General features: G+C 40.7%; 1 long non-coding RNA gene across 7 annotated transcripts; it reads right to left on the bottom strand.

Annotated features, from left to right (window-relative positions):
* Positions 1 to 3,827: 3,827 nt before the first annotated feature.
* LOC110917915 lies at positions 3,828 to 9,360 on the bottom strand. Of its 7 annotated transcripts, XR_002580943.2 has the most exons (6): positions 9,231 to 9,360; positions 8,731 to 8,866; positions 7,447 to 8,016; positions 5,149 to 5,587; positions 4,216 to 4,573; positions 3,828 to 4,126 (listed from the first exon to the last, which is right to left on the bottom strand). It is a non-coding gene; the product is annotated as an uncharacterized LOC110917915 (long non-coding RNA). The 7 variants fall into 7 exon arrangements; XR_004883376.1 differs by having other exon boundaries at positions 4,051 to 4,573; XR_004883378.1 differs by having other exon boundaries at positions 4,051 to 4,573; positions 7,447 to 7,861; positions 8,781 to 8,866.
* Between the last annotated feature and the right edge of the window lie 453 nt (positions 9,361 to 9,813).

The following is a 9,813-nucleotide window of genomic DNA, read 5'->3' as shown; positions in this document are numbered from 1 at the left end:
TATATAATATCTTGTTAATAGTTCAATGTGATTGGTGGCTAGATCCTGGTACATCACACGCCTAGCGGGGTGTCCGCATGTGGTATTTTGGGGGTGTGACAGTTTGGTATCAGAGCCACTGGTTATAGTGAACTAGGTTTTAAAAACGTTTTTATAAAACCAGACTATAACCGAACAGTTCTGAAATCGACCATGACACTCAGCTCCAGATTTCAAGGTTCGTCTCTCATTTATTTATTGCACATCATAACTAGTGTATATCCATGTATGAGATTGCATGTGATTGCACACTTAGCACTGCAGTATGAATTCATGAGTTATTTACTTATGTTATGTGATTAATAGTGTGACCTTTTCTCTAGATCTTTGTTATCCATGATTGTGATGTCTTTTGTCTTATCACTTGAATCTGAGGAACCTTTAACGCGAGTTAGGAGGAGCTGAGATGAACATGCAAGTCGCATTATCATTATGGGTGCACACATAATAATAATGTGGGGTGCATGTGAGTCCCAGTGAGGCTTATCTGACGTGAAGATAGAACTCAGTAATCTGTAGAAGTCATAGCGATGTTTGGCTCCTACTCAATCCCGATCTTTGACCTTTTCCACTTTTCTTTTATAGAATCATGAGCGGACAAAACGGTGGACGTGGGGGTGGCTGCGTCGGTGGATGTGGCAACATTGTTATGTCCCAGGCAGAATTAACCGACTTGATCAATACTCGTGTGGCTGAAGCCCTAGCGGCTCAGCAAGCTGGTGCGATATGTACCAAATACTCTTTATCCTTGTGTCGTGTACTCGACTCTTACTCAAGTGTTACATTTTCGTTCGTCCTTAGGTCAACATGCGAATCAGAATCAGAACAATCCGCCTGCTTGCACGTTTTAGACATTCATGGATTGTAAGCCACAGACGTCCAGTGGGACTGAAGGAGCAGTGGGACTACTCCGTTGGTTTGAGAAAGATGAGTCGGTTTTCGCTATGTGTAACTGTCCTGCTAGGGACAGGGTGAAGTATGCTTCGGGCACTCTTGAGGATGGTGCCTTGACTTGGTGGAATGCCCAAGTCCAAATGCTGGGCATTGAAATGGCAAACGCAACTACTTGGGACGATTTTAAGGAACTGGTGAGAGAAGAGTACTGCCCTCGCGATGAGATCCAAAAGCTAGAAAATGAGTACTACAACCTGAAGATGGCAGGATCTGAGATCGAGGCGTACATGAAACGATCTCATGAACTTGCGAATATGTGTCCTAACTTATCACGACCACCACATCGAAGAATTGAGCTGTACATCAACGGTCTAGCACCGCAAGTCAAGGGTTTGGTCACTGCAGCGAATCTTGGCAACTTGCCTCGAATTATCCGTTTGGCCCACAAGATCACTGATCAGGAGGTGGAGCGTGGCTCGCTACCACCACGTGTTTCTACTACTGCTGCTACTGCTACAACTACTACCCTGCTACTGATAACAAAAGTAAGTGGAACGATACAGACAAGGTGTCCAACTCAAATCAGTCATAGAAGAAGCCAGACAACAGCAACAACTGTAGCTTTAGCCATTCATCCTCTGTTAATCAGAATCAGAGCAACAACTCGAACCAGGGTTCCTACGCGGGGAAACAGCCAAAGTGCGCTAAGTGCAACTACCATCATCATGGACCATGTACCCGAATCTGTCACAGGTGCAATAAGGTGGGTCATATGGCAAGGGATTGCAGGGCCATGTTCCCAAAACAGCAGCAACAACAACCTCCACAGCAACAGCAGCCGCAACAACAAGAAAGGCAGCAACCATAGCAAAACAAAGATAAATGAAAGGGATGTTTTCAGTGTGGAGACGAGGGTCACTTCAGGAGAGATTGTCCTCAACTGAACCAGAATGCCGGGAATAACAATAACAACACTGGGAACAATAACAATGGAAATAATGGTGGGAATGGTGCCCGTGGAAGAGTGTTTACCGTCGGAGCTGGTGAAGCCAGGAACGATGGCAATGTCGTGACCGGTACATTTTCTGTGAACAACCTTTATGCTTCTGTTTTAATCGACTCTTGTGCCGATTGGAGTTATGTGTCTTTGGGGTTCAGTCGTCAGTTAGGATTGACTCCAACACCTCTTGTAAACAAACACATCGCAGAATTGGCTGATGGCAAGTCAATTGAAGCCTCACACGTCCATTTTGGGTGTAAACTTGATCTTATGGGTCAAGTGTTCGACATTCACCTACTCCCCGTTACTCTTGGAAGTTTTGATGTAGTCGTTGGTATGGATTGGTTGTCTAAACACCAAGTAGAAATTCTCTGTAAGGAGAAAATCGTACGTATTCCTCTTCCCCATGGAGATCTTTGTTGGTCCAAGGTCATCGAAGTGGTGCAATGGTTGGCATCATCTTAGTTATGAAAGCCCAGAAGTGTCTACGAAAGGGCTACCATGCTATTCTAGCACTTGTCACTGACACTCAGCCGGGAGAAAAGAGAATTGAAGATCTACATGTCGTCCGTGAGTTCTCTGATGTTTTCCCGAAGAACTCCCTGGTTTACCTCCCCACCGTCAGGTGGAATTTCAGATCGACCTTACACCAGGAGCAGCCCCGATTACTCGTGCTCCTTATCGTCTTGCACCAGGAGAGTTGCAAGAACTGTCTAATCAACTTCAAGAACTGTTGGATAGAGGCTTTATCTGACCTAGTTCTTCACCTTGGGGAGCCCTAGTCCTATTCGTGAAGAAGAAAGACGGGTCCTTTCGTATGTGTATAGATTATCGTGAACTCAACAAGGTGACGGTTAAGAACCGTCGAACCGATATCCTTTCCCACGCATCAACGATCTGTTTGACCAGCTGCAAGGGTCGAGCTTCTATTCAAAAATCGATTTAAGATCGGGCTATCGTCAGATGAGAGTCCGAGATGAGGATGTTCCTAAAACAGCTTTTTAAAACACATAATTTTGCAGACAATAAATAATTATTAAAATAGTACGGAAGTTACCAGATTTGTGCCGTTTGTCACATTTGTAGTTCTCGGGTTTATGTAGGTTGCGTTTTGATTGTTAAATATCTTATATATGCAGACAAAAAATGGATGATCTGGCGAAAAAGCTAGAAGGAATTGCAAAAGATGGGTTCTTTATTGGAAATAATGGTGGTAAGAAGCCACATAAGAAAATTACGGAAAATGAAATAAGAATGACATTGTTCAAACATTGTAACTCATCTCTGCAACCTCACGTGTAACAGCCATCAAAATCGGACCTCCAAAATCCGACCCGGATTTCAAAACCGAACCCTTTCAAGTAAATAAAAAAAAAGATTGTGAATAAATTTTTATTAATTTTAATATTATACTATTAGATTAAACCATCACGTATTTCATTGGTTTAAAACAAGAATAAAACGGAGGTTTATAAGCGAAACTCGATTAGTTCAGTTAATAGTTATAAGGGAAATAATTAACCACGTGAAATATGGTAGTTAAAACAAGTATTACACTTAAAAGGGTTAAAGTTGTCAAAACTTCAAAGTTGGTTATTTTTGTAATTAACGGAAACTATATATTGAAAACAAGTTAACTAACTAAGTTAGTAAACCTAGTTAAGTTAGTTAGTATTTATTATATAATATAACTAGATTTTTACCTGGCCGCGCGCGTTGCGGCGGGAAAAGCATATGTACCGAAAGCATTAAATAAACCTTAATCGACAGCGTTTGGTGTTGAAGGAAACATGCAAGATGTAACATGTCTTAGGATCAAGTCGCAAGAGATGCAAACTCAACATTGAGTAAATTGAAAATCTAAAGATTGTATTTGAATCCTTTACTCTCCATTTTGGTTATTTATCTGAATTAACAATAAAAAGCAGGAGCTAAAAACACAAACAATTGACCGGCCTAAAGCTTACTGTCAGGTTTCGACACGTTTAATCATGACAATAAAACTTATTGCTACTCAATGCACCAAATTTTCATAAAATTTAATTACTTCATAACAATCGGGGAATAATCCGAATGAATGAGGCTGCAAATAACATGATTGCATTGACAATTTCACAAATCGCGTTGTATTCATGTTCTTCATTGATTAATTGCCATCAAGGTACAGTGTTGTCCTCATAAGTAATAAATAATCTAAACAAAACAGAACTACTTTTAGCATATAACTAATAAGCTTTAACCCCCCAAAAATAAAAAAATAAAATCAAAGTCAGATTGCTTACATTCTTGTTAGCAAAGAACCCTTTCTAATAGTAGATGAATTGGTAACAGCTCCAAGCATTGGAGCGAGCCTGCAACTACAACTAACAACAAAAGAGTAGTGCCATCATCAGTTTCAATACACGTTCGGTGAGGCATTTAGTAGTGGAGAAATGCCCTTGCATTGCAACACGAATAAAAGGGCTCTCACCTAAAAAAGTAGATATTTCAATAATTGTAAAATTTTAATATATTGTATCAAAATTGACAAACAAAAAACCATCATCTTTAAGTATCATCAAGCTCTTGGTTTATTTGCATCCTTACTATTTGCTACCACCTGTGATAGCCCTTTGCTAACATCCAAGTATGCAGCTACACCTATCATTTTCACCATAACCATATAATTAGCTTGGAACATTGAGAAATAATGACAATTTTCACAATTTCATGGAACGACTGAATTGTTGGGATTAATCTTGATGTTACGGGTCGTGTACAGATCAAGTCAGTTACCGGTTTGTTTAAAGGGGTCACCGTGGTGTATGAAAGTAGAAGAACGTGGAACATTTCTAGCAGGAGTTTGTTAATGCAGTGAACTTATTTCGATGTATTCATCTTTTGTAATTCTTTTTGAAGTTTAATATGTAGAATGAGTTCCAAATCGTGTGTAGTGTGTTGGTGTAATAGGGGCCTGAACCAACATGAATGTGATAAATATGAAAATTAAAAATCAAATTGTTGTATTAGAGGCTCAAAATTGCTAAATCGTCATGGATAATATTATTTAGTACCATCTGGTGTGTGAAATTAGGAATGACATTCACATTGCCATAATGTCTGCCACGCCCAAGCAACCAAATTTTTTGCACCATTACACTGTCCTCAAATTAGTATTAAACTTATATCGGCCTACCAAAATCATCTGACTCGTCAGGCAAAAGAAAAGGGCTTACCGGAAACTTGTCGGAACTTGATTGGAGCCCTAGCCGCTTGACCGACGTCTTCGTCGTTGAGCACTGTTGACGTCGACTTGTTGGCTGTAACACCATCGGACTCAATCACTGCCCATTGGATGCACAAACCACTACCACATGCGGTTTCCCCGCCTTCAGACTATGAGAGGGGGCCGGTGTGTCAATTTTCGGATGCTTGAAGATTCAAATGTTTGAAAAGGCCTTTCAAAAGTATTTGCTAATCTAAAACTATCTAAATGTTGAAAGTATGGTCCAAATATTCAGCAAATCATTTGAGAAACTTTTGTATAGCGATGTGTTAAAGCGTGTATAAAAAATGTGTCTACCTGTGTACTGGTGTTGGAACCATGTCATGTCATTGCAAGCATCTGTGATTTGTAGACCAGGGCATTGTATTCCAACTAAGGTTACGCAATACCTAATTTTAATAAATGGTTAGTACTAGAGGGGGCAATCTTGACCCAAAGCCTTTTAAATGGGTCAATTTGGGTTGCTTTTAAAATTATATGGGTTGGTTTGGGTAAGATATTTTAACTAAATGGGTCACAATGGGTCACTTGAAATTCCATCTTGTTATTTTCGGGTCAAAGCGGGTCGACAACATTAAAGAAATGGGTCGATGTGGGTTAGTGTCTTAAAGAAACGGGGCATGTTTCGGATCGGAATGGGTTTCGAGCCGGCACAAGTATCCGCACAAGACGGGTTACGACACGAAACGGGTTTAGGGTCGGGACGAGTTTCGTACCGTTTCGACCCGTAGCATTTCGAATCGAACCGTTTCGACGCGAACCGTTTCGACGCGTACCGTTTCGACGCGAACCGTTTCGACGCGTACCGTTTCGACGCGAACCGTTTCGACGCGTACCGTTTCGACGCGTACCGTTTCGACGCGTACCGTTTCGACGCGAACCGTTTCGACGCGAACCGTTTCGACGCGAACCGTTTCGACGCGAACCGTTTCGACGCGAACCGTTTCGACGCGTACCGTTTCGACGCGAACCGTTTCGACGCGAACCGTTTCGACCCGTACCGTTTCGACGCGTACCGTTTCGACGCGAACCGTTTCGACGTGAACCGTTTCAACCCGTACCGTTTCAACCCGTACCGTTTCGACGCGAACCGTTTCGACGCGAACCGTTTCGACCCGTACAAGCACAACATACATCTCTCGGTATATTCAACGCCCATCTCTTTGTCTTCACAACATCGCTCGCAGCTCAAAGTTCCGGCCGTTTCTGTCGTTTCTCTGTCTTGGCAGCCGTGTTTTAATCGTCACAATAAGCAGATTATCAGTTGATAATCTGCTGCGTTTTGTTCCAGATTTGCGGCAAGTTGCGGACAAGATTACTGCTGTGTTTGGTTCTTTTTACGGCACTGGACAGATTGTTCTCTGTGATGTTAGTGTTTTACAGCTTGAATAGCAATTGCAACGTTTGAATTTGTTCGAAGTAGATGTACAGATTGTTTTTATAAATAAAGTTTGTGGCTGATATCCAGTTGTTGACATCATGACGATAACTACCATCAAACTCCAAACATTTCCATCTCAATTTTAGTAACAATCCCCCACACTTCAATTTAAATCACCAACACTTACACTAACTAAGCTCTTTAATCAACCCGAACCGACCCGGACCCGTTTCAACCCGACAAAATTGCCCCTTGATGTACAATCTCTCTCTTTTTTTTTTTAAAAAGCATTTTTTTTAACAAAACTGACCCGACCCGACCCGAAACCCGTTCTGACCCGGACCCGTTTCAACCCGAACCCGTTCTGACCCGAACCCGTTCCGACCCGAACCCGTTCCGACCCGAACCAAAACAACCCCTTTTTTAATTGACCCGTTTTGACCCGAACCCGTTCTGACCCGAACCCGTTTTGACCCATGACCCAACCCGACCCGACCCGACCCGTTTGCCAGGTCTAGTTAGTACACATGTTGTTGGTGTGAAGACATGTACGTATATAAAATTATGTATTCTAGTTTGCGAGTGAATTTGCTTTCATGTGAAATTGTTTTATAAGATTTTTCATTCTTGCTTGTTTTAATCTCATTTGCCAATTCAAAAAAACCAACCATGCATAACTAACAATTTGCTGAGAACTATTATCACAATCATCAGAGCAAGATCATGTTTTTTTATTAAATGGATATTGTTTAAATGTATGTAACAGGATTGCTTTGACTTTTGAGGCAAAAGTCAAACACTATCACTCTCAAATGCATAATACATGAAAATCTTAATTATTGTTGAATAAAAGTTTGTGAAATTTACACTCGATTGGATTGCAGCTTTGGAGTACAGAGTTTTTTTAATACCCTGGAGTACACACGATTAGATGCACAAAACGGGTTTTTTAATACCCGGGAACTGGGTCCGGGTTTGGTTTAAAAATCAAGAACCGGGTAGGGTAGGAAACGGTTCCGGGGTGCGTTCGGGTATTTGACTTGGTTTTGACCGGTTTGACCGAGTCGGGCCTGGATTTTAACCGGGTATAGGTGGTTCCCGACCGGGTCCGATTCAGTTCCTATTTCTACGCCCTGGGTCTGGAACCGGTATGTACCCACGGGTCAGGTAGCGTAGGAACCGGTTCCTGGTCGGGTCAGGTCTGAAACCGGATATATTGTGCATCTCTAGAGTACACTGCTTGGATTATCTAAGTTAGTCCTTACACTATGCAAAGCGTCACCTGCAAGAGACAACAATAAAAATTATTAGATTTGGAGAAACACACAATAACTGCTATAAATAAGCTGAGTATTGGTTCTAGAAGTAAAGTTAGCAGCCTAATGACAACCAATTATAAGAAAGAAAAGCATAAATGAATGGCAAGTATGTATGAACCTATGCAGGGCCGGCCCTGAGAATTCAGATGCCCTGTTCAAGTCTGAAAAACGTGCCCTTTATGCCTTAAAAAGTGATGTAATGCTGATGTCATTCGGCTTTTTACAGCACTTCTAAGGGGTCGAAAAACCATTTTTTACGGCTGTCTTTATAACATTTTAATTTAGGAGTGTGCAAAAAATGAGAGCAAAACTCGAACGAAAGACGGAGTTCTCTAACTTCTCAAAACTCGTAAGAATTTTTCCTTAATCCGAATCAAATATATATCACATGTTTTTTTAAATAATAAAAAACAACCCTTGATAAGTTGAAATATGAAACTTGGGAAGGGTGTTTCATATTCTTTTAAACAAAAAGAAAAGAAACTAATAATTAATTGGTTTTGAGAGTGGTTTGTACGATTATTTTCAAAAAGGCCCCTCCTATCAAAAAAGTTGACTAATCAAATAATTCAATTATCTTTTTTTTTCTCTCCCTATCTTCTTCTTCACAAGTCACCTGTTATTCAACCTGCAAGTCACCAGCCGAAAAAAGAGCAGGTGTCTTTTAAAGTTTAATCTTCACAATTCCTTGGTTCTCCTTCCTTTTATTCGGTTCTCCTTCACTCTAACCTCCCTCTATATATATGTGTATGATTTTTTTAAAATGTGCCCTCAGAATCATAGGGCCCTGGCCGGTGGTCCTCCCCGCACACCTTTAGGGCCGCCCCTGAACCTATGAATCATGGATGGCATGAACAGATTAACACAAACACTTAATCCCACCTTCCAAAATCTGCATAAATTGCCTTCATTGGATGAAGTACGATAGGCTAACCAACATGAAATCTTATCACCCCTTCAAATTCATACTAAAAGATAAAAAGAAAAACAATATCTAATCACGCCATAATCCCCGGTTCATTTGCTTGAAGTCAAAATTGGAGATTCAAGTTATTTAAGAAATACGGGTTCAATACATTATAGAATCAACTACAAACATCTACAGAAATTAAATTAAATCGCAAAACGTATATGAATCAAATCAAGAGCTAGTGAATTTGAAAAAATTAAAAGCCAGAGAACGACTTGAACCCAACCAGCAAAAAGTTGATTATGGCGAACCCAAGAATACCCATTTCTCATAAAATCCAACAAAATCAGAAATGAAAGTAACGAAGCGCCCAGGAATCGTGTGATGAAATGCATCATTTTAGTGAAACACAAGTTAAAAACCTTGATAGTCATCGTCATAGGATGGCAGAAGGTGCCGCCTCCGTCAAAAGCTGACGCTTGACGCTGCAACTCCGCAGTTGGAGCCCTAAATCATTGCTCCACATGGGGCCTGCATCATCTTCGTGATGAACTAACACTATGTTCCAGAGTTTACTAACGGAAGGAAAGGAAAGGAAACAGAAAGAAAGTAAAAATATTTTGTGTTCCAGAGTTTCATTTAAGGAAGGAAAAGAAAGGAAAATAAAACATGTCGTGTTCCCGAGTTTCATTTAAGGAAGGAAAAGAAAGGAAATGACAGGAAAACTAGGCTAAATTCTTTAACCAGCACTGGGCGATATGCTTTCACCAGCACAGGTTAGGTATCACCGGCCACCGACCGACGAAATCGTACCGTACCCCTCTTTCTCCTCTGTTTTATATGTCTCTCCCTTCCTTTGTGCCACGAGAGGCACCAGGTATCATAACTATAAAGCAAGCAACATCTAAACCATAGATTGAAAAATTGACGGACCAGATTCTTAAATCTACTATTCATTTCCTTTCCTTATTATCAGATTTAGATTAAACTTACTTAGTTAGTTAT

Source organism: Helianthus annuus, chromosome 16, assembly GCF_002127325.2.
Source record: "Helianthus annuus cultivar XRQ/B chromosome 16, HanXRQr2.0-SUNRISE, whole genome shotgun sequence".
In the NCBI taxonomy this organism is placed as follows: Eukaryota; Viridiplantae; Streptophyta; class Magnoliopsida; order Asterales; family Asteraceae; genus Helianthus; species Helianthus annuus.
Note: the sequence above shows the minus strand (reverse complement) of the source record. Positions and strands in the feature narration are given on the sequence as shown.